A 24886-nucleotide genomic window follows, 5' to 3' on the forward strand; every position below is an offset into this window, starting at 1 on the left:
GTCAATGCCCTACATCTGTCCTTGGAAATTCAGTAGCATAATTTCCACTGCAGATACTTGTTCCTTTCTCTGTTCACTGTATGTGTGGGTGATAGGAGTATGAGAAAAAAATATTTAAATGCCATAAACAATATAGCCATGTGACAGATTATTTTATCTTGTCCCTTTGCTGTCCTCTCCATTTGGTCTCTGCTTTGGGGGTGTCTTCACAACACTGAGATAGGAGCTGCCATTAAAAATTACAACAGGAAAGATCATTTCTTTTCTATGCCATGTGAAATTCTCACAGATACTAAATGCTGCTTTGCAGGTCCTGTGAAGGGGGTAGGATTCTCTCAAGGGCTGTCAAATACAAGCATTTTTATGTCAAGGGTAATTGTTAAAGTCCAGGATATTATAGTATTCTCTCCCACAGGAAAGAGAGAACTTTTTTTTCAATGTGATTAACACTTTCAGTTCCCTGAAAGATTGAGATCACAGACCTGAAGACATAATAATTTTTAGCATGGAAGAACTGATTTAATTTATAAACAACTTAATGACTTTTAGTAAGCTCTTTATAGCAGGAGTCCAGGTGCCAAAACCTAGTGCAGTAAAGCCATGAAGTAATTTGCCAAAAATATGTTTTAGGAATTTCTGAAGGAGATACTAAAGTCTTTAAATGGTAAGGATTTAAGAAGAACTGTATTATGCACAAGTGGTCCGACACTCCTGTGTAACCTAAGTGTTACAGATAAAAAGAAAACTCAATTATATTTCTCCTCTTTATCTCATTTCATATAACCTATATTACAGAGTCGCAGAATCACACAGAATCACGGAATATGCTGAGTTGGAAGGGACCCTCAAGGATCATCAAGTCCAGCACTGGATCACCCCGAAGAGTCACAATGAGTGCCCAAGAGTATCATCCAAATATTTCTTGAACTCTGCCAGACTTGGTCCTGTGACCTTGGGCAGCCTGTTCCAGTGCCCAGCGTCCCTCTTTCTGAAATCCAACCTAAACCTCCCCTGACACAACTTCTGGCCATTCCCTTGGGTCCTATCACTGGTCACCAGAGAGAAGAACAGATCAGTGCCTGCCCCACCTCTTCCACTCACAAGGAAGTTGTAACTGCAGTGAGGTCTCCCCTCAGTCTTCTCTTCTCCAGGCTGAACAGACCAAGTGACCTCAGCTGCTCCTCATATGGCTTCCCCTCAAGGCCCTTCACCATCTTTATAGCTCTCCTTTGCACACTCTATAATGACTTCATATCTTTCTTATAGTGTGGCACCCAAAGCTGCCACAAATTCAAGGTGAGGCTGCATCAGTGCAGAGCAGAGTGGGACAATCCCCTCCCTCGACTGGCTGGTGATGCTTTGCCTGATCCCCCCCAGGACATGGTTGGCCCTCCTGGCTGCCAGGGCACTGCTAACTTATGTTCGACTTGCCATTGACCAGTTCCTTTCTTGGCACTGCTTTCCAGCATCTCATTCCCATTCTGTAAGTACATCCAGGGTTGTCCCATCGCAGGTGCAGAATCCAAGACTTTCCCTTGTTGAACATCCTAGGGTTGGTGATTGCCAGTTTTCTACTCTGTCGAAGTCTCTCTGCAGGGGGCCCCTACCTTCCAGGGAGTCAACAGCTCCTCCCAGTTTTGTGTCGTCTGCAAACTTGCTTAGTATCCCTTCCAGTCCTGCATCCAAGTTGTTTATGAAGATGTTGAAGAGCACAGGGCCTAAGATGGAAAGAAATTACATATACATACTACATAGCATACAAAGTACTGCAGTCTTTGCTGCTGCAATTAAATAAAACTCCTTTCAGGGCAAAGAATCCAGTATTCATTTATTAGCTTGGTGTAGTATTGTATCAGAAAATGTTGCGTAGTGAGTAGTATTGCTGAAAAGACTACTCACTTATTTTGCCTTTAATATTTCATCTCTTTCCAAACTCTCTTAGAAAATTCAATCTCTCTGTGTCGGTTTCAAATCAGTGTTCAGCCTGCTGGTGTTCCTGGTTTGCTTTCTGAGAAGACAAGTGTCCAATGCAGTTCTGGGAGGGAAGCCACGCAATTTGAAGCTCAATCTTGCTCTAAAAAGCACTGGCCTGTTGCCATCTCTTGTAAGGTAGCACTTGTGTTCTTCATGGGAAAGTTAATACCAATGTTTATCCCCAGATCATCTCTCTCCAAGTCCATGTTATTGTCTTTTTTGCAAAAGCATGTTTAATTTAAATACAGATATATTCTAATAAGGACACACTTTTACGCCAAAGGACCTCTCAAGGGTCAGTAGTATATTAAGGTTATTCAGCAGAAATGCACAAAGTACTTTAGTGCTACTTTTTTTTTTTAACTCAAGCATCTGTTAGTGATTCCTGACTAGATATCATGTGTCTGAGTGAACGCAGTGTCAGTGCCTCATTAAAGGCAAGTTCCAAGCAACAGCAGATGGGGTTGGAGTTGGTTTTCTTAAGGAAAGTGAGAGCCAATGGAGTTTGGTTTCAGTTTTAAGAATTGAACCTCCTGCCCTGGTTAACACTGAGATATTTGGATTTCATACAGATTGATAAGGAGATTACCGTAATGGGAAGATAAAGAGCGACCTCAGATCACCTGATTAGGACCTGATTTTATTCACTGTTACATGAAAAAATTGTTAGTAAGGGCAAAATGGAAGAGCACTCAGATATGGCAAATTTTGCTTTGAGAATTCAATAAAACTGATACGTAAAGACTTATGGGTTAGAAATACATGGAGTTCAAAGTTTGGAAGCTTGGTTAAGAAAGTTATGATTTCTCTTTCTGAAGAAAGTAAGAGGTGAGAAAAATGCTGGCCTGTGAATAAGAGATTTTAGTCAGGTCTTTCTATGCTAATTCAAGTGTCTTTAAAAGTCAGGTTCCTGTAGTGAATGAAGAAAAAGAGTGAGAAGACCAGATTTCCTTACTAAGAATGCTTGGTGTGACATCTGAGTTTGACTTTGGGTTTGTGTGGAAGAACCATTACACAGCACTGGCTATGCAGAGATTTCCCCCTAACCTGGGCAGTTTTGTGTTAGACACATCCTAGAACACAAATGGAAATAATAAATGCCTGCTGTTACCTGTGCCTGTATGCACAGGCTGACATCAGTAAGTAATGATAGTTGTTTAATGTTTTTACTGGTTCAGTTTTTGAAATGCTTTGTAGTGCTTTTGACATGCCAACAATCTAAGCCTTCATCAGGGAGCTGTGGCAGGTCCCTGTATCTTAAAATACTATATATGATATTGTAACATAGGTACTTAGATCTGAAGGTGGATTTGTTACCTGGATCAGAATGACAAATGTTCAGGCATGAACGTGCTTGGTAATGTTCCCTTTTTGCTATTGCTCTGTCTCCAGAAAGGAGATCCTCTGATTTATTACTCCAGGACATGCCTCCCACATGAAGTGTCCCTGCCCAGTATATGTCATGGGAAGGGCACAGGCTGTGCTCTATATTACCACAAAAATACAATCAGTCAGCCTGCTGGATTACAAACACAGCACAAATTTACTCATTTGAAACAGAATCTTGTTTAATTTTTGATTTTTTTTGTTTTTACCTTTGAAATCAAAAGGGGAAACCATTGATTTCATGCAATTTCAGGAGGCATTAGTCTTGATGACAAATGTGAAAAAAATAAAAGAAAATAGTCTTGATTCAGACTAATAAGAAAGGGATGTCTTCCTTGTTTATGCTGTGAGCTAGTCAAGGCAAAATAATTTTACTCATCTAAATGACAAAGCAGGGATTCTTGTGTGTTTATTGCCATACAGCAGATTCTGCAGGTTTGCTGGTTTATTTTTAAATAACACTTATAAAGCTTAAGTTGAAATTTTTCACACAAAATCTTTAGTCTCTGATTATATTTGATTATATTCAACAGATGAAGATTTAATATTTTTAAAAAAATCTTTAATATAGTTTAAGGCCCCTTTTTAACATAGATATCATTTGAACTATGTCAGATAAAATGGAAAACTGTCTTGGCAAATATCATACAAGACTTAATGAATAGAATAGACAGCTAATGATGAAGGAAACTAGTCGTCTTGGGTAAAGTCAAAAATTCCGTGAGTGCTGGTAGACAATACTTTTTTATTTCATGGTTTTTATAAGAAGTGTTTGACTCACATTATAATGGGGATAAATTGATCCAGTATTAAGAAGTGTTGTGGAGGGATTTTCCAGAGGTGAAGAACTAGGGTTCTATGTGCTGTGTTACCAGTTGGACACTCAAAGTCATGCTTTTGATCCTCTTTTCCCCTTTTGTTTAGAGCTCATCTAGGGTAAGTTGCAGAGTGTGCAATAAGAGAAGGACATAAGTAATGAAGTAACACTTCTCTTGAGCTTTACACTCAGCAAGAGATGGAAAAAATTTTATTCAAGCTTTAGCTAATAAATATATATTTACATTAACTGTACAAGGTAGCTTTTGCTTTAAACCATAGTAGATGTGATATTTTTAGATGGAAATGTAACTTTCTTTGGTGAATTTTTCTCCTTAAGTTGTATATTAATTTATGTAGCACCATTTATAGAGGGCACAATATGCTAGTGATTCCCTTCTTCCTATATTAGGCCTCACTGATTTCCTGAAGGAGTAATATGAGAAGTAATGTCTGCAGTGCTAAATTTACAAATTTACAGACACAGTTGTCTAATTGGTGTAAATCCCTAAATTGCACTCTGATTGAATTTGTTGGCCTGAGTGTTTAGTTTGCACTTTTGAAATTCATCTCCAGTTCATCTCTTTGTTTCACTATAGATAAAACAGTGCAGTAGGCAAAATTAATTTGTTCCAAGTGAATCTAAACTGAAAAATGCTCTCCAGCTGGTGATGGCTTTCAGTCCATCAGATCAGATTTTTACATTTTAACTGTGTTTTAGCTGTTTTTGTAAATCACTAAAGATAACTTCTAACACCTCAGGACATGAGGCTCTATGACAACAAAGGTGTATTCAGTGCTCTCTACCAAAAGATTTTAAGATTGTCTAAAGAATGTATATTTCCTTTCTCCTAAATATGTTTCACCAAAATAGGATATGACTTTAAAAGCAGGTATTTGCTAAAAAAAAAAACCAAAAAAATTTTGTAATCAGATACTTTTCAGACAGTTGCAAACATATGGTCTTTGTTCTCATGATCATACAATCTTGAAAAAGCTGTTGTAACTTGGAACCAAAAAGTTAACTTGCTGTTAATGGTATATTACTTACTTGTCTGCTTTTAGTAGCAATAAAATAGCTCCTGTTAAAGTCAATAGTAAAATACAGTTCAGTAAGGCAGGATCAAAGCTCGAATGAATACACAATTTCCTTGTGATGCTCTTCATAAAACATTCAAGTTTTGTCCTTTGTACATAAGTAGTGGCTCCTGAGAGAGAGCTTTGTTTCAGCATCAGGAGCACACTACACTGTCTCTCTGGTAGCAAAATCACTTTAATCTGGAAGTGACAAACAGGAGAGATTAATGGCTTCAATTTGGGCACACACAGACAAGTACCACATGGATTCTTTAACAAAGGCAGAACATGATTGCCTGGGATTTAAGAAAGAAAATACTGACTTAGTTCATGAGCTTAAAATATGCATTATTATATAGCTTCAAGTACTTTTAGTGTCACCATAGAGATGGGAATACACAGAAAAACTGCTTAAGTGTACGTTTAAGTATAAAATGAAATTTCATGAACTTCAATATCAAAAGACACTTCACTAACATTAGAGATAAACTGAGGGGTTAGGCGGGCATTTAAACATTGGAGTATTTGTTATATCATTGTTTTTACAAGGAGACGGAGAGACCAAGTGACTTCCCCAATATTTCCCAAGAAGCCTGGGGAGGAGAAAGGAGCTGAACCCAATTTTCTTGTGCTTTAGATCCCAGGTTAGACTAAAGAGTGACCTACAAATTCACTCTTGTGACCTACAAAGTAAAATGCAGATGGTGTCAGCATTGCTAATTGTTGATGCAAATCCTGGTAGAATGGAAAAAAAATCCAGTCTTTGCACTACTAGGGGCTTTAACTAGACATCTTTTTAGACAGATATTTTAGATAAGATATTTTAGTCTAGGTTTATCAACAAAAGTCAGTGAAACTTTCAACACAAAAATAAATTACAGAAGTTTTAGACATCCCTTTAATACATCTATGTATAGTTTTCCTTTTCTTTGCCTTGTTTTCAGAGATTATTTGACCCTTTTCTGAAAGACGGGAGAGAGGGGCTAGGATTTGAAGGAAGGTTGCAGAAATGATGTTGATAGATTTTAATTGCTAGCTAGTGTGCTGTCTTTTTCTTAAGTCAATTAAAATAAAAGGCTTAGAACACGGGAGGGTGCAAAGAGGTGAGAAGAACTGATGTATGATCATATTAGCTGGAGAGGTGTAATGTTCATTTTCAAAGGCACAAGGGAGTGCAATGATGATGGGACAAAAAAACCTCTTCTCATCTTTCTGTTATGCTGGGAGCACAGGAACATTTTTCCTTGGTGGTTGATATGAGTGTCGCAAGAAATGCAGTCTAAGACTTTCTGAAGATTAACTTGTGATGTGTGAGACTGCAACCAAGAAACACTAAGTACCATTCAGGCCTCTGTGATGGTGTGACATACTCAGCACTTTTAAAAAAGCAGGCCATTTAATTATAGCTGGGAGGCTAGGGAAGGTGAGTTTTAAAAATCTTAGCCAAAAGCCTTAAAATATCAAAGGGAAATAAGTCTAAAAGTTAAAAATGGGAAGTTAGACATATGGTGCAATAATTTGTGGGTTGCTGTCAATTATGCAAGTTGATTGGAATTAAGTAGAACTCTATCAATTCTAGTGAAGCAGGTGGATGGACTCAATTTAATCAGCTTCTTCCCTCCACACTCTCACAACTGGGTATCTTTGACGTGTTTTTGTTGGAAAATGGCTGTGGACTAATATAATAAAATTTTTTCACTGGACTTGTGGGGCCTATCCTTCCTATACTGTCCACAGATTGCAGTAGGAACAATGAGAAAGAAAAGGCCAAATGCAGAAGCTCTTTTTTAGCTAAATCACCAACACTAAGAAATCAAAGATAAAAAAACAGCAGAGCAACAACAAAATAAAATAAAAAGTAACAACCCCAACTGACCATATGATAGTGCTGTTCAGTCCAAGAATCCCTTAAGCTGTCTGCTTTATAAGACTCCAAGGACAAAACAGCCTCTGCATTTTGTGTCAAGACTGCAGTGATAGAATACTCTTACAGTGGATTTAGTTCATCCCCAACAGTTCTTCCACTGATACTATTGGGGTTTTTATACAGTGTTTGGCTTTGAGGCACTCTGTTTTGAAGCTCAATTCCCCTCCTTCCTGAAAATAGAAAAGTAATCCTGCTGCCTTTGGGAGAAGAAGTTGGCTCCAAGAAGAATTATATTAGCATGACATATATAAAAATAAAGAAGGAACTTGCCTGAGAGAGAACAATGAACATTTATTTACTGTCTCATGGCAGCAATATTTTGTGTCGGTGTGGAGGGTCACCATATGACTTATATGCTACCTAAATCTCACTTGAAGGCCCAATGTTTTGTCTCTTTTCCTTGATTACTTAGAATGAGAATTTCTTCCCTGTTCTGGACCTGAACCAGTTAAAAGCTGGATAGAACTACCCATGCCTTTCTGATATATGATCATGTGTGCACACTCAGGCACTTCATGCAGTAGTAGAGGAGGAAGCACAGGCTACAACTATGCTTGCTGCCTGACATTGTTGCAGTGGATGAGCCTGTATTTCAATAATCATCCAGCAAAAGAAAAAAAAATTACCTCAGTTCCCCAGTACCTCCCTCCACATCCAACTCCTTCGTGTCGCCATCCTGGTTGTGCGAGCAACTTTCATCCAGCCTTGGATTCAGGAGTAATATCTTCTCTTGTCAGCTGAAGAGCAGTCAAGGAAACACTTACATTTATGTTGATCTGTTATGAACTTGTGGTAGACTGTTGGCAAGCAAGTCTCTAGTTGAATGGTAGCTTGTGACTCTTAAAAAGAAACTGTTAAGCACAGGAAAATAAAAAGCAAATTGAAGAGGTCTCTGTGCTTAATATTGCATAAGCTGGCTAACTTGTTCTGAACTTGTTTATTTTAAATATTGTGGAAATCTAAATTATCTGCAAATCTGGTTAAGAACTTTAGCTTCTACAGGATGCTAATAAATTGGTCAACCATAGTGTAAAATGCACATTAGTTTTTGGACTTTACATAGTAGTTTAATTGTGTACTAAACTGAGAACAGAAATAAACACCAAGTTTAAATAGTGTTGTCTTAATATATTGTACCACACACTCTAGTTTAGCATTTAGAGATAAATGTATTTGAAAACTGAGAGGAAGTGGGATAAATATAACAACATGAGTAAAGTACATATGAATTTCATAGAGTATTAATCTTTAATCTTTAAAGTTTCCTGTTCAAGGCTTTAAATACATTAATCCAGCCATCATCTCTTCTCTGCTATCTTGATCATGCAGGTCACAAATGTTGCTATAGTAACCTTGCATTACCAATGAAAAGACAATGAAGGATCTGGCTATCTAGATAAATAAAATAATTGAGGGGTGCTTGCAACCAGCACCCCTAATGTAACGCCTAAATTCACTGAATGAACACTTAGTCCTGTGTGGATTAGGCCCTTGAATTGGGGTGTATGAGAAAGGCTGGCACTCGAAGCCGATTTCCTGTGGAACAGGTTAGTAATTAGAGACATGCAATTCACTGGGAAAACCCATGCATTGTGGCACATATGATGTTCATTTGTTGCAGTCTTCCATCACTCTGGTATGGGTCCTGTGTGCAAACCTACTCTCTGGGATGCATACATTATTTGGATAATTTGAAAACCAAGAAAAGGTGTTTTCTGTGAAGCTGGAGTAAGTCCATGTTGTTGAATGCACTTGTTGAAGCACACAGCCCAGTGCTAGTGGGGATAGGCACTTTGTTTTACAGTAGAAATGATCAGATTACAGAGTGGTACCAGGCATAATTGAATGCTAATGCTGGTCTGTCATGGGGATCTGTCTTGATGATAAAGGAATGAGAAGCTGCAAGTGAGAAGAAGCAAAAAAGTTCTGAATCAGATTTGCCTGTGAGTTGAATATTTCTGATAGTTATTCCAGGGGTTTGAGACCCAGCTGAAGCTTTGCAGTAGAGGACCCACATGAACTCTACAAGGGAAAAAATCCTAACTTGGGTCAGGTTTTTTATAGAGAGGAAGCTTGCTGTGGGAGTTGTTTCCTTTTATCAGGCCTCTGAGTTTTTAGAAAGCACTTCCTTCGTGTAGGAAATTCTTTTTGGAAGTTTGAGGCTTTTCCTCTAAGTTGGTTTTAGTTAAATATGGCCACTGTGTTCAAAAGTAATGAAGGAATGGAGGTAAAACACAGGCAGTAGTGAGTGTAGGCATCATGGAGTAACAATGAAAACTCCATTTCCATTGGAAGCCAAACCTCAAAATACTTCTGTAGCCACAGCTCATCTGTGCTACCAATTGAAGTTGCTGGCCAAGCCTGTGAAATACCACTTGAGTCTAAATCGGTGAAATAAATAAAGAGTTAAAGTTGTAGTCTCCTGTGAGCCTTCATTCAGCCTTCAGTCCTACAAAGGAAACCTCTTATTGCTTTAGAAGGGTCCTGAATCTTTTCCTTTTTGTCTGGCCCTGAAAAGCCAGATCAGTTTTGTGACTTGCTTTGTCGAGACTGTCAGCCTGCTCCCGCCAAGGGGCTGCTGCTGTCCTGGCAGCTTTCTGCAGGGGGAAAAAGGGAAAGAAAGATTTTGCATCAGCAATTCCACTCATATTGCTTTCCTTGCCTCCTTCCCAGCACAAAGGTGGTTTTGTTTGTGCTCAAGAACCAACTAAAAAGTTTGGCTGTGAAATGAGCTCTCCTCTGGAGAAAGGGGAAGGGGGTAGAAGATGTAGCGTGCAACTTCAGACACAAACTTGTACCCACTCCCTCCTCCAGGTCACAGACTAGAGATGGCTATTGCTTTAGCTGGTTGTTGTGTTGTTTCACACAGCTGAAGGACAGCTCATGAGATAGCAGTTGGTGGTTTGAATCCTTGACAGAAGCAATTTAGCAAACTGGAATATTCTGTTCTAATTTCGTGATGTAATTAGATAGAAGAGAACTTGAAAGAAAAGGTGTTCCTCCCTTGTTGGTGGGACACAGGGAATGGTTGGGTATTTGTAATTTGCTCACATTATTATTTGTTTCAATTCAGAATCTTCAGTGTTGTCAAAGGTGGGAGAGAGGAAGAGCACTTCCCAAGATGTTCATTACTTTAGCAGACTAAATAACATTAGACTCATTGAAATAAAAATTCTCCCAGTGGTTCCCACTGGCATACACACCAGTGTACACTCATACAGTGTATAGTGCGTCAATCTCTGCTGATAAAATAGATTCTGCTCCTGAAAAGCTCTTATCCATGTTGCTTGTTGCTTGTGTAACCAAGGATTTGCAGGATCAGACAAGTATCCTCATTGTTCTTCTTCCTGTCAGAGATGAGGGAGGTTTTTGTGTTTATTAGTCTTATGAAAATGTAGCCAGGAACAAAGCATTGCTGAGCACATTTTAAGGTCTGGGCTTCAAGGATAAATGGATAGGAATGGCCCATATTCCCAAGACAGCTGGGCACAAAAAACTGAATGTCCAACTCTGTGCTTATATCCTTTGGGCAATGATGGAGGAAGCTTCCACAAAAGACGGTGGTTTACATATTTTGAAGTGAAGACAGAATGTGTAATGCCTCCATGAGGAATGTTAGTGAAGTGAGTTGCCTGGCGTCATTCCTTATGGGGTTGGTGCCCTTTCTCAGGCTCGTCTATGGAATTTGCAGGACAATCAGCCACATAGTCCCAACAGCTTGGTATGTTCAAGCAAAGGTATGGGATACAAAATGTCTGCATATAGGGCTGTGACAATCTCCTTCTAGCTTTTTGGCTAAAAGTGGCTTAGACAACTGACCTTTGAACCTGATGTCTGATCCTGCAAGTTAAATGCTGGCTTGGGGGTTGAGTGGAGAGAAAGCCCAGTCATTCTCTTCCTTTTCACTGCCTGTGCATAGATGTGAGACATGGAAGAAGCTGTGGTCTGTGGAGCTGCTTTCCATCAGAGGAGCACACCAGTTGGACTGGTTCATCCCAGGGCTGCTGCTGAATCTTCAAAATTCTATTTGTAATGGAGTGAGGAAAGGTGGAAAGGAATAAAGGGTGAACGAACCATTTTATTTAAAAATGCGTTCATACCATTAGTGAAGGTCTAGTTTGGCCTGTGAGCTTGTCAGCATCCCCTAATGCACATCACTTAGAATAAAATGACTTCTGGGTGTAAGGAAGATTTGAATTGTCTTTTCTGTATCGCTAAATAATGATTACCTGGGGAGATACGAAATGCAAATTGAAAATGAATGATGTATAGCTGGTAATATGTTAGATGCATTATCTCCAACATGAGGCCTTCAGTCAAAAGATAAGGTCATCTGTAACGGTTAAAGAGCACTGCAGCAGCTATTTATATTTTAATTTTTCCTCTTTTTTAGTTTGAATTTTCTCCTCATAAGCAGTGAAACACTTCTGAGGACATGTGTCATGACTTCTTCCTAAGTGGCCTAAATGATATTGTTTTGTACAGTTTATTAGATAGAGGTTGCAGGGGATCTGTACTTTGCTGAATGACTGATCTTCACTAGTTTTCTGGAAATGTGTGATTTTTCCCTTTGCATTCTTTTCTGAAAAATCTCACTTTGTACAATTGCCGTGTGAACAATTCAGAGCATGAAAATATTAAGCCTCACTTCTATGTTCTGAAGTGGATTTGAATTTTTTTTCTAGATACATCATTACAACTTACCTTACATTACACTGAGTCAGACAGCAGTGTAGAAGAGGTACTAATTAGTCCCACGAAATATCCCTTGTACTTTGTGGAATGGCAGAGGTCATGTTTCTTAAACTTCAGCCCTCATTTTTCACATTCAGAAAATGGGGCTGAAATTACTGATGCTAAAAGTGTATAATGTAGTGAATCCTAGTCAGCTGGGGCAAGATTTTACTGGACAAATGTGCTGGAGGGAGAGGAGTATGGCCTGCCTCAAATTACTCTCCAAATATTCCCAGTGAGAACAAGGAAACTTAAAGCAGGTGGAGACTTTTCTGTTCTGTTTGCTGAAGTGGGAATGGTTGTAGTGGGTCGTCTTGCAAACCTCCTGGTTTTAATTCCCATGTAGCAAGAGGAAACTTTTGAAGCTTTGTGTCTTCTGGGGCTAGAGCAGTTCTAGCTGCTAGTTCACTAGTTCACTGCTGAAGTTAGTGGCATGAACCCTCCACCAATGAAGTGCATAAGCAACAGTGGAATTGCTATTTAGTTGAACTCTGCTTTTCCAGTAGTTAATTATACTTCTTGTATGTTTTTTCATGTTTAAGTTGTATCGTTACACCTAACAGAATGTTTGTTGTTACCTGCTGTGATTTTGAATAATTCATGATATTAGTATGCAATGTGGGACCATCATAACCCTGGAGCAAACCAAAGTTTGATTCACTGTTTTTGTGTCTTTGAAGGCGAATGGAAGGCAGGTTCTGGCTTCTATGGTCCTCTATCAGAAAATCAATTTAAAATCAGCCAATCAAGTTAAAGTAGACATAATAAGGATATGGTATCACAGTATCTTTGAAATGTTTTTATGAAATCACTTACTAAGATAGAAATAACCTGAGTAAATCGGCCCTGGACCTCTGTAAACAGCAGTGTCTTGTTCTTTCCATTAATTGTTTCCACAGATGTAGTCAATGACAATATTGTGTTTATTCTATGGCAGTGTTACTGCAGCTCTCAATTTCATTTGATTTCATTTCCTTTTCTTAATGGATGGATTTACCAAATCTAAAAATAATTATTTTTTTTTTTTTAAATCATGACAGGGATTTTCTTACATTGGTTTTGTGAGTTGCCCTGGAAACAAGAAAACACTGAAGTTAGGTCAGAAAAATGGTGTCATGCCAACCACTGTTGTTTCTGTTTCTTTGGTTCCAGCTTAATACTAGATAAATTATATGGCTGAGGAGGCCAGCTGATAGCTGATGCTGGCAAGTAGCTTCTGAACAAAGATAGGTGTGGCATGTTTGTTTTGATTAGAAGAAAGTCAATGGAAATATTCCACAATGAAAAGTCTTCCTCAGCCTGCCATGTGCACTGGAGTTGCTTCTCTCTGCCACTGTCTGTGCTTCGTTGCACTGACTCCATCTTTATACGGGCTATATCAGCCAAGATCTTTCAGAGTGCGAGGATGAAATCTTCTTTCTGGCAATCTTCACAGGTTTGAGATATTTTCTGATTTTTCCAAATGATGAAAATGCTGGTACTCTGAACGTGAAGCAGACCTGTTTAATGTTAAAACAAAGGTCATTCCTAAAGGTTAACTGCCTTATAAATAGCCAGATTGTTCCCTCCACTCACTACAAGTTTGCAATCTGCTTAATATATGCACAGTCAGGGAGAAGCTGTAAATATAATGCTAAAAGCAGACGCTTGGAACTATTGCTCTTGCTTCTCTTCAGCTTATGCAACTGTTTGCAGTAGCTTGCTGCCAACACAACTGTTGTGTCCTCGTACTTTGGGCTTCATCTTATAAGTCTTCTGAATATGCTGTTCGCGTTCCAACACTCTTGAACAGATCTGTGTGAGGAGGTTTTGCAAGACCAAGTCGTTAACTGAAAGCCACAAATATATCACCACTTGCTTAAGTCATTAGTCTAGAACTGAGCTAGCTCATGAACTTATGCCAGCTGGAGTCCTCACTAAAAACCAAAACCCTAGTAACCAAACATTTTGACCATCAGAAGCTTGGACTTCAAATCTTATCCAGACAGATCATTTCACCTGCTTCTCCCCTTGCAAATGATTTGAAGTTTCTTTTCCAGAGGTTTTCCTATGAGTCTTGTTGATCTTTCAACTGTAGCTTTATGTCACAGAATCACAGAATATGCTGAGTTGGAAGGGACCCACAAAGATCACAGAGTCCAGTTTCTGGCCCTGCACAGGACAATCCCCAAGAGTCACAGCATGTGCCCAAGAGTATCATCCAAACGCTTCTTGAACTCTGTCAAGCTTGGTGCTGTGACCACTTCCCTGGGGATCCTGTTCCAGTGCCCAACCACCCTCTGGCTGAAGAACCTCTTCCTAATATCCAACCTAAATCTCCCCTGACACAGCTTCAGGCCATTCCCTTGAGTCCTATAACTGGTCACCAGAAAGAAAAGATCAGTGCCTGCCCCTCCTCTTCCCCTCACAAGGAAGTTGTAACTGCAATGAGGTCTCCCTTCCATCTCCTCTTCTCCAGGCTGAACAGACCAAGTGCCCTCAGCCGCTCCTCACACAGCTTTCCCTCAAGGCTCCTCACCATCTTCGTTGCTTCCTTTGGACACTGTCTAACAGCTTAATATCTTTCTTATATTGCAGTGCCCAGAACTGCACACAATATTCAAGGTGAGGCCGCACCAATGCAGAGTACCTGCGCACTGATAGCTGTTCTCTTCTTGTCCACCTGTTCTATCTGTATCCATAGCCATTTTCTGCAGACAGACACAGAAGATCTCTGACAGTAGATAGCATTCTTGCTCCATATGCATGTAAGTCGATTGAAGGTGATGAGGTGATCCAGGAAATTGCTGCCCTCAAAAATTCCTGGGACTGGGCTGGAGGCATAGGGCAATCTCTCATACCTCTCTATCACTGTTGATCTCCAAGAAATCCTGATAAAATTATTGTCTAATGCTTTAGCAAAGTGTATGAGGGAAGAATGCATTTTATGTAAATTTAGTCAGGAAGTCTTTGAAACTAATTGCTTAAAGTGAGTGGGGAAAGCTGATGGAGTGTGATAGACATACAGAGGGTTTTTTTCCTGCTTTCAGAATAGATAGTCTTGATTAACTGGGCTTAGTATAGCACTGCATATATTAACTGAGCATCAAATTGCTCAGGGGATGAGCCTGCTCTGTGCATGAACTTTACAGGCCATGCTCTGAATGTTATTACAGATGTGAGTTTAGGAAGTTTTGGAGTTACTCTTCTGTGGATAAAACCACTGGTTTTCATGAACTTGGTATTGAGTTATCGTCCTGGCCTAGTGTCAGTAATTTTTTTAGTAGTAAAAATGGAATTAAATGCACAAAAAAATATGTAAAGCCATACCTACAGTCTACCTACAGTACAGCCTACCTACTTTTCTTCTGAAAAGTCTCAGACTTGGGAGTAATGCTAGGGAAATCCTCTTTTGCATATGCTACTCAGCATTGGTACCCTGAGAGGTGTCAAAGGCTTGTCTGTCAATCAGTCTGCTACTTCACCTGCCAGGTCCTGTTTAGTCCTTCTGTTTTCTGCTTGTTGGACACGCTGACTTGCCTGCTAGAAGAGCCTCTGACCTTTCTTTGCTGCTGTTCTAGACATGGTCTACCATTCTGCAGGTGTGAGCTGCACACCTTGTTCCTGGTACATCACCTTGCATTTAACCATATTTGCATATTTATAGAAAGTCAGTGATTTCATTTCCACACTAGGTAGAGGCTAGAGTTACAAGTTAGAGCTATGTGCTTGATCTAGAACTGGGATTTGCATAGATGTCTACATGTATTTGACACCTGAATAAAACACATCATTGCGCCTGCTGTAGTAGGTCAAATCTGGTGTTCTTAAGTATGTATAAGTGCATGCCATGGACCTGTGCATACTTCATTTCAGTGTGAGAGCTGGGCACCTGCTGTCGATTTGTGTACCATTCCCTTCAAAATACCTTGACCTAGTTTTAATAGAGAAAAGATTTTTACAAAATCCAAGACTGGGTAGCCTTCTCCGTGCTGTGCCCTGTGGACACATATGATCCCTGCCTACGGCCATGAGCATTTCACTGTGGTGACTGGTGGATGTGTGACAAAATGGACAAGGTCTAAGGAAAAGGCAGAGCAAGAAGCAGCTGCAAGAAAATGTGCTGGAGGGAACAACTCAGTTAACAACTGAGATTAAAACATTTTTGTAAAATACAACTAACATGAATTACCTCAAAATATTTTCTTTCCAAAAAAAAAAAAAAAGAAGAAAAAACCCCCCCTAACTTGAATGAATGGGCACTAGTGAATTAATAAAAAGCCTAATGAAAAGGATCTATTGTGTCTGACCGTAAGGACCAGGCGGAGAACAATTACAGGTCTTTGGAAAAGTGAAGACTGAGATTTCAGTGGGTCTCCTTTAACAGGAAAAAAAAGATGGATGTGAGCCTTTGATGAGCAGTGCACAAGGTTATATAGGAGTCACAGCATATTCTGTGTTATTTGGGACAGAAAGCCAGATGCATCACTGTTACATAAGCCTGCTGACCTGCATATGGAGCTTTGTGGTAGCAGCAGTTTCAGAAAAATAAATCCTGTTCAATTTAGCTTACATGAAGATACAAAATCCCACAAAACACATTCTTCCCTAGAGGGCTTGGTTTTGAAATTTAAATTGGGAGAGCATGAATACCTGGGAAAAAGAGGATGGGTAAAAAGACAATGTGATGCAAGCTCAGTCTGCTGACTAATGGTACAACCTATATATTAGGGAATGGGACCACACCAGCCATAACAGCTCATTATTCAATTCATGCAGCATGAAAAAAGATCATACCAATTTGCAGAGTATTTTGATAGGTTTGTTTAACTTTATATTATTCTGATTTGAAATGAAAATGAATATTTTTTAAATCATGAAATGAAAATAGAATATTTTCAGTTGGAAGGGGCCTACAGTGATCATCTAGTCCAAAGTTAATGACATCTAGAACTAGAGATATCAGAAGCTCTGGGGTTCCCAGCTTGAGGAATCCTGTCAGGATCCTCTGGCTGCTTTGGGTGCCAAGGAGTTGCACATTTCCAGAGCTTCCAGACTCTTGCTTCTTTTCTTTCTGCCTGGTGGGCTAACAGAGAGTTGGCAGCCTTGGAGTTTATGAGCAGGGATACTCTGCTCTGAGTTTCTTGGCATCCTGCCTAATGAGATCTGTAGAGGAGCCAGCAGCTTAGGAGCTCTGCAATCTCTGAGACAATCCTGGAGCAGTAACTTCTTTTTAACTCCCACTCTCTGTCAGCCTGTCAGGAGTACAGCTGAAGAACAGGGAAGAGGACCTGGCAGGAAATCAGGCGTGATTTCTGCAGTGTCATCAAAGTCAAATGTGCCATTAAAAATGTTTCTGCCCACTTTCAGTAACCCCGCAGAGAAACCGTAACAGGTCAGCACCTGATCCTGGAGGTCCTGCATCTCTTTGCTTTAGATATCATGGGTGCAAAGCTCAATGAGGCACAGGAGAGGACACAGAAATATTTACACCATTCCAGTATCTTTGTAGTTGGGATGTGGGTCACCTGCAGCTCTTCACATAGCGCTAGTCTGCCTGGAGTCAGGTGGCCTACAAATCCCCGTTGTCCTAAAGGTATTGGAGGACACGGTTATTCCAGGATGGCTCTTGACTGACATAGTGGCTAATATGATAGTACTGGAAAAGCAGATGAAATACATGTTGGTTCCCTGTGCTTTTTCCCATGCTTGCTGTATGATTGACCCTGAGGTCTGCATCCGAGTAGAGATATTGGTCCGAACAGGGTGGACAGGAGAGTTATCCGGGCACATGCGTGTCCCAAGCATGTACTAAAATTCAATACAGATATTACCAATCTAAGTTATAGCAGCCTAAAGGTTGCTGTAATTTGTATTTATAATCTACATCTACAGAGTGATGTTTTAGCAGCTGTGGATCCCTAGAAAGTGAACATCCTCTTGCTTTCCCTATCCAGAGAGTTGGAGGATGATAATACAATGGGCCTTGCGGCTCACTGTCATGACTGTGGCCCCTGAAGGGTGAACTAGACTAATGATGCAATGCAAAACTGCCCAAATGACAGAGAGAATCTGGGCCACTGCGTTCATCTTGTCTGATTTCCAAATTTTTCAGTGCTCAGGGGGACAGGATTATAACAAAGTTTGACTTCCTGCTATGTAGGTCATATGCTTTATGCTGAATCCTCCATCACAGGGGTAAAGCTGGAGCAGGGAAACTTGCTTTGCTTCTGTAAATGTCAATGGGAATAACAAATTTTTTCTTTTGTTAAATAATTTTCAGGTAGTTTGATTTGTGGTAAAACCATTTAGGTTTTAACTGTTGGTGGCTCATTAAAATATGTTGCAGTAACAATGTGTTGCAGTTTTTAAGCTCTACAGGCTTTCAGTTGCTGTGGCTGAGCAAGATTCACTGTTGGTCTGGAGGATTTACAGGTGACAAGCTGTCTACCTGGCTCCACCGTGGGGTGTTCAGAGGTACCATCACCCTGGTGCTCCTGCGACCACAGCTGTCCATGCGCTGTCTCTGCATACAGGGCTGTGCAGGCTGATACACAAATCTGCAGTGGGTTGATCTGGGAACAGAAAGCCTATGATTTGCTCATAGACTTGTAAAGATACTGCTTTGATTACTACTTTAAAAAAAATAAAACCTGACCTACTCTAGCAGTTATTCTGGCATTTAACAGAACTTTGTAAAGATCAGGCAAGGAAAACAAAGCAAAACAGAAATGCTCAAATATTTGTGTCCTCCTGCCTTCCTAAACTTTTGCTATGAGATGCAGAGCATCTAGAAATCCTCTTTGTCGGATGCTGCTTTATCTGCATTGGATGTGCATGCATCATTTTTTCCTGCAAGGTTGGAGAGGTAGTGAGATAAAAAATGCTTTGCTGAAATGTGAATTCACTTGCCCAGTTTTCTGAGGCTGACAGCAGCAAGGCAAACCTGCTGATCAGTTACTTGTATGACTGTGCATTTTAGGGGAAGATTTTTCTTTGTTACTGCTGCAGCTCTGTTGTAGCAATTAAAAAAAGATGTGTCTAAGGAGGAGGCAATAACTCTGAAAGTGTCTTTGATGACTAAACATTAAACTCTAAATATGCAGCGTTGCTGCTGATTTTTCCAGTCTCCTGTGAGTCATAAAATTTTGTCTCAGATCGAGTGAGCCATCCTTAAGGACCTTGATTTAAAAAAAAAAAAAATGCCTGTGACTCTCCCCCAGTCAAATAATTTAAATGAATGGTTTTCTGTAGGACATTTGTAATGCTTTTCAGATCATTAAAATCCCTGAAGGACAGTGGGCAGGTCTTCATTTGTAGGCATCACTGCTGTCCCCAGGACAAAGCCCCTCTGGCCCAAAGGTTGCTGTGCCCTAGATGAGTACAACGCTCAGTCTTCTGGACTGCTGTTATCCATGCAAATGTGAATAGGACTGCCTGGGAAGGCCATCTAGTAAAGAGACAGCATGCTCCAGAAACTGAAGGGCTCAAACGGCCTCTACTTCCAGGGGCCTTGTTTTGTCCTGCTCACAAGTTGTGCTCTTCAATCCCAGCAGGTCTTTTGGATTTTCGTGGTTGTACTTACCGCCTTGGCATGAAGCATGTTTTTACAAGATTCATGGCTGTTACTGATTGCAAATGTGTCTGTTCCAGTGGTGCTCTACAATTGCTCTGTGAAAAAGATATTACACAGTACCAGTAGAATCTAATAATGAAGATTTCTATGTTAAGGGTGCTTCTCTGAGGAACTATAAGGGAAAGGACTTGGAAATAACAAAGTCGAGTGTGCTTCTATTGCTTGGGAGTTTTTTTTTGGGGAGGAGGGGAGCTGCGGGACTCTTGTGGTTCAACCTGTCTGTTGCATATTCAGCACTGGAAGAAACACTGCATGTCCCAATTGTAAATGGATGCACTATGGTGCTAAAGCACTAAGTGAATGACACTAGATATGAAGTAACCAAAGGCCTTTTTGTTGTGGGTCGTTTTTACCATCTCTTACTGTTGGTAATTTTTTGATAATGGCAATTTCTTTAACTCACCTCAGCGAAACATGCACATGATGGGGATTGTCTCCATTTTTGACTTGACCAGATAACCCTTTTGGAATTTTCTTTTTCATTGAGTTGCATTGCATTATTGTTTTGAGATGTTTCTCAAAATCAATGTGCCTGGTATATAGAAGGTATCGCTCTGCCATTGTATTTGGACATGTCATGCTGTTACTGTCTCTACACTATGACGATAACTCATTTGCATTAGCCTTTAAATCCATTATGATTGTCTTAATGGAAGCAATGTAAATAACACTAAGTTCATGTGCATAATTTACTACAAAAAAAAAAAAAGCCTGTATTTAATAAGTGCTGTTAGATTTTCAAGGCTAATAAAAGCTCTGGGGTATATAAAAGAGGAAGTGCCATTACATGAAGATCGAATCGGCAAAGTAAATGGAGTCTTCTGGAAGATCCTTTGAATACAAGGGTGTTTTAATTGTTTCTTATTTTAAATTGGAATAGGGCCACTCTTTAATTAGGACTAGCACTGGGTGAACTCTATCGTAAAAAAAAAAAAAAAAGTCCAGCTGGTTTTTCCTTTTTGTGTGTGTGTGTGTTCCAACAATCTGTGATCAGTCTTCAAGGTTTCCTAGTTTGTCGTTTTAAATTCTTGAACTGCCTCGTATTAGCATCTAAGCCTCTTGGCAAGCTGGCTAGCTTTGGCTGCTTGTTCAAGATTTTGGGTTAGGAATTGATCTCATAAGTGTGTATGTTACTGCTGCCTGTCTGCAAAGTTGTGGGATATTTGATGAGCAGGAGGTTAGACATCGGGATTCTTCTGTAAGCATTTGCATCTCAGAGCTGCAAAGGATTGCAAGGATATTGTTCTAGAAGACATTTTTGAAAGCAGATATATTGCATATAGATTGATAGGCCATTACCAGAAAAAATTAACTTCCAGAATGATATTCAGCATGGCAGTGAGTTCAACTGTCCATGCACATTTATAAGAGTCCCATTTCAACTCCTCTTCACTGTGGTTACCCAATCCTAATTAAGACTCCTAAGTTGTTCTTTTCTATGCAGTGTGAAAAAGAGTGTCTCTGTGAGTGTCTGCCATTTTTCTGAAGAGCTTTGTAACATTAAATAGCAGCACTGCTTGTATGTTGTACATTGACTGTATTCTACTGTTACTGAAAATAATGTATTTTGTACAGAGTTTGAGTAAGACAAGCCTCATTTCTCATTCGTGAATGAATTTTTCCGGAGTTACACCATTATTTACACCATTAGTTTCATAAGAAAGAAACTGGCACAAAGCCAGTTGAAATGATGCTGAAACAGATCTATAAATGTAACACAGTTTAGTATTGAATACCTGTATGAAGGACAAAAATGTAAAAATACATACTTTCATTTTCTAACATTCTAAGAGAATATAATTTATTTGTGGCTTTCAGTGCTTGTGGTTGGTTAGTTGGTTGTTGTTTTTTTTTTCCCTTGGATGCAATTCTTTTCCTCTGAGTTATAGGCAAGCTCTGTTGGCCTTTGGTTACAAATGGGATCGATAGGTCTTTATTCAGAGTTTAATGAGATTCACACCTCTTGAGCTGTAATGTGAATCCATCAAATAGAAATGAATTTTAGAAGCGGCAATTTGTGAATGAGAAGACTACATTGAATACTATTTGATTTTCTTTTTTTTCCCTAAACACAGGAATCAAATGTTTTTGCAAAGATCAGTATGGTCTCAGTTATATAGCATTTCTTTACCAAACAGCAGAGGGATCCCATGTGTATTGTGGCACAATTCAGCTTTGCAACATTTCCTTTCTTGTAATCACTTGCTTTTTTGCCAGTTTTTCTATTCCCAGGTAATAAAAAGTTTTCTAAATTAAGATGTTTATATTTTAAAATAAGGCACTTTAAAGCACACATTAAACAATTTATGGTAGATAATTTTCTATTAAAGTGTGTGTGTGCCACAGACACATTGAATTTTTGTAATTAATAAGAATGATAAAATGACTGGATGCTCATGATTATATAGGTTAGACCAAGTAAAATACCTGTAATTTCATTGTAAAATATGAAAGAACAGCACAAGCCCTCATACCTGGCATTTTCACTCATTTGTGCTACTGTAGCTCTAGAATAGTGATAGAAACCAGTGGTGCTTCAGTGGTACTAAAAAAATTATAATCTGTTACCCTTGATAAGGGCAGAGACACAGCAGAGTACTTCCTTTGTATTTTACAGCAACAACTGGTGTTCTATAGTATCTTCTTCAAATATTTGTTCACAATAGCAAAAATATGTATTTCTTTGCTGGATATAAAGAAATTTTATTAATCCCTGAAATTTTTAATTTCTGTATTTTAAATACCTCTAGTGATAGAAACCAATGGAACCATGGTGTTTCTAGCCCTGCACATTAGAGCTGAGATGCTGAGCAGCCACTGTGTACTGGTGACTTCAGATCTTTAATGCTGTGCTACATACTGAGGAAATGTTTCCAGTAGGCATCAACTGATATTATTCTGCTGTCAGACTGGGTCAGTTGGTAGCGCATGATGGTTCACCACCTAAACTCATCCCAGATTTCAGACATTATTTAAATATGTTTTTACAGCGGTATCACCATATTTTATATCTTCTTTCAAATGGTCCTGTGTGTGCGTTCATTCCAGTTTGACTCAATGACTTGAGAAGTCTTTTCCAATCTAAATGATTCTAAAAATGAGCATAGGCACTCTCTGAAGATGCCATAGAAGTTCTGGGAATGTGTGTACCATCCTGCAGCTCTTAGTTTTTGTCCTTCCAGTCCCGGTATTGTTTGTCTTAAAGTCTCATATTGGCTCATTCCTTTCCAACTTTGGTGTACGCTCTGAAAATTTTTGAAAAGCTTTTACTGCTGTTCTTAAGGGAAGGAAGATGGCTTCCATCCACCCTATGCTTTGCAAGGGGAGAAGACCATGGATCCTAGCAGTAGGCACAGACTCCTGCTCTCCAGGGAATTAACTGGAGTCGAGGACTCAAACAGGACAGCTGTCTTTAGGAGGAGGTGTGTGGTCAGCACTAGTTCTGTTCCACCAGAACGAGCTGAGGTGGATGAGCTTATGCAGAGCAGTCAGTACTATTTTTAACTTTGTATTCCTTGTATCATCTATCTCTGAACAAGCTGAGCTTCGTTAAAAGTGGTAGTTTAGATACTTGAGGGAGTAGAGCTCTTGCCCTGTGAGGAGAGGCCAAGGCATCTGTGCTGGTTCACCCTGGAGAAGAGTCAGCTTTGGGGGGACCTTGCAGCAGCCTTTCTGAATCTGTGAGGAGGCAACTGAGAATCATAGAATAACAGAGAAGATGGAGCCAGGCTCCTCACAGTGGGGCACGGTGAGAGGGTGAGACACAGTGGGCATAAGATGAAACAAGAGAAGTTCAGATTGGATATAGGAAAAGTATTTACCTCATGAGAACAGCCGAGCAGTGGGAGGCTGCTCAGTGAGGCTGTGCATTCTCCAAGAAGGTTCTCAAGATTTGGCTAAGTAAATTCTGAGCAAACTGGTCTAACATTGAAACTGACTCTGCTCTGAGTAGGTTGATCTGAGATTCTTCCTCTGATCTTACAGTTTCCTGATACTTAGCACAGGATGAACAAGTACAGAGGTGAAGGACTGGGAGCAGCTAGAAAAGATAAATGCTGGTGGCTCAGAGGGGTGGTAAAAGATGGGAGAACATCAAATGAGTGCATGAATATGGATCACTGATCTTTGTTATGCTGGAAATGATTTGGTCCTGGCTTAGAGAGCAGTGCATAGTCATCACTTTTATGTACAAGGTTTCCTTTAAGGTTCCAATGTCACAGACAAGTCAGTTTTATTTAATGACCTTCTACATTAGCAGTTCTTTGTACTGGTGACTGAAATTGATTTTGCTTGTGATGTGAAGGAGCACAAGGCCAGCCTCTGCATCACTGCTCAACCATGTGCTTTAGCCCTTCCAAAGAAAAGGACAACAACTTTCTGAGCATCAGAAATACCCATGTTGAAATTTTTAGGTCCATTATTGATAAAGACTCAGCTGGTTTTGAATCACTGAGTTGCATGGTTGGAAACTGCAGCTTTGTGTTTAAGTCCTGGAAATATTTTATTGATATTTTTCTTTTGTAAAGTGACATCACGAAGACCTTTCTTATTTTCTTCAAGCATTTCACAACACAGTCTTCCTCTCTGACCAGAGTAATTACAAAACAATTCATTAGTGGTTTAGGTTTATGTTACCACACTGCTTAGATAGATAAGTGTTATGAAGAAAAATAATAAGAAAAGGCTGGAGGATAAATATGTCAGGGAAATAAGACTGCAAGGAGCACAAGGTTTCATAAAGACTTCAGGTGGAGAATAAAAGGAGGGATGAATAATATCTCACAGGAAGGAGCAAGGACAGACAAAGAAGATGAAAAAAATGTGAAAGTGAAGAGTCTGATGAAACAAGAAAGGAAACATAATTGGCAGCTAACATTTCAAGAAAAAAATAATGAAAATTGAAGGAAATATTATGCAAATTTTGACTTTTACATTTGTAAATGTTTCTTAGTCTAGCAGTGCATGTTTGGCACATATCCTTTATCCTAAATTTTGGAAAATTAGAGAACTTAGTTTAAATTTAAATTGGTGATTAATAAAAGACGTGATCACTAAAGTGCACAAAAACCCATAAAATCATCGAATTAATGCAATTTGAATCAGATTTCCATTATTCTGGCCACACTAGTTTTTGCACCTGATACTTTAGGGACATTCTGGCATTTGAACAAGTCAGTAAACAGACAACTGACAACAATGTTTTAGTAATGACAGTTAATTACTACCACCAGTTGGTTATTATAATAATAATTACAATATAATTTTTCTAAATTCTGTATGTTATTACCATTTCCCACACTCCTCATGTACTAAGAGGTATGTTTCTCCAGTAGACATCAAGTTTCAGCCAGAGTTAA

At 39.4% G+C, this 24886-nt stretch overlaps 1 protein-coding gene and 1 long non-coding RNA gene across 6 annotated transcripts in view; one reads left to right on the forward strand and one right to left on the reverse strand.

Moving 5' to 3' along the window:
* Nucleotides 1-24886, forward strand: part of CUNH4orf50 (chromosome unknown C4orf50 homolog) — an 86705-nt gene that overhangs the window by 57833 nt on the left and 3986 nt on the right. Inside the window, exon 18 of one of the 5 annotated variants that reach the window (XM_027642637.1) lies at nt 1597-1624. The exons of the other annotated variants lie outside the window; for them this stretch is intronic. The gene's annotated coding sequence lies outside the window, so the exon portion shown is untranslated. Of the gene's footprint in view, nt 1-1596; nt 1625-24886 lie in introns of those variants that run through there. 5 annotated transcript variants of the gene reach the window in all.
* Nucleotides 1149-22900, reverse strand: LOC113946815. Its single transcript, XR_003527566.1, has 3 exons — nt 22888-22900; nt 17422-17427; nt 1149-1448 (listed from the first exon to the last, which is right to left on the reverse strand). It is a non-coding gene; the product is annotated as an uncharacterized LOC113946815 (long non-coding RNA).

The sequence above is a fragment of the Corapipo altera genome, unplaced genomic scaffold, assembly GCF_003945725.1.
Source record: "Corapipo altera isolate COAL_440 unplaced genomic scaffold, ASM394572v1 22, whole genome shotgun sequence".
NCBI classification, from domain to species: domain Eukaryota; kingdom Metazoa; phylum Chordata; class Aves; order Passeriformes; family Pipridae; genus Corapipo; species Corapipo altera.